Here is a 632-nt window from a genome sequence, read left to right on the forward strand (position 1 = left end):
CCCGCGAGGGGATGCGGATTACTTCACATGTAATCCGCGTCCCCTCGCAGGGGGGCTCGCCACACTATCTAAAATCAACTCCACGCCAACGTGGATAGTGTTGGTATGAAAAGGTTGGAGGACGCATATCGCCGCGGGCTCGCTGCACTTGCCACGCTTCGGGTTGGCGTTGATAGTGGGGGTGGCGTTAACAATGGGGGTGCATTTAACATAGTAATCCCCATCGCTTCTCGGCCTTTTGGCTAAGATCCAGTGTAGTATCTGTTCTTATCAGTTTAACATAGTAATCTCCATCAGGGTGCTTGTAAAATTTAAAATCGCATCGCATGCCATTTTAATGGCATGCGATGCAATATTTTATTGTACAGTGCGGGTCTTTGGACCCGAAAATCGGGTCCCATCGCATACCTTAATTAGTGGTATGCGATGCGATGCGATGGGCGCCGTGATAATACACAAGTACCAGATGATTTTTGCAATCCATGTACAGTACAATCTCAATAGTGGTTTATAGACTAATGCAACTGGGTGGTACAGGTTGGGTATCCCTTATCCCATTTCTGAAAATATTCAGAAAACAGTAGGTTTTCAGAAAATTCATGTTGTTTTTTGTTGTTGTTGTTGTTGTTGTT

The 632-nt window shown here is 45.4% G+C and overlaps 1 pseudogene; it reads left to right on the forward strand.

The window, feature by feature from the left end:
* The first annotated feature begins 222 nt into the window (after window positions 1–222).
* On the forward strand, window positions 223–399 carry LOC146012692 (U2 spliceosomal RNA; annotated as a pseudogene).
* Window positions 400–632: the final 233 nt, after the last annotated feature.

Source organism: Crinia signifera, chromosome 6 (genome assembly GCF_055691185.1).
Source record: "Crinia signifera chromosome 6, ASM5569118v1, whole genome shotgun sequence".
NCBI lineage: Eukaryota > Metazoa > Chordata > Amphibia > Anura > Myobatrachidae > Crinia > Crinia signifera.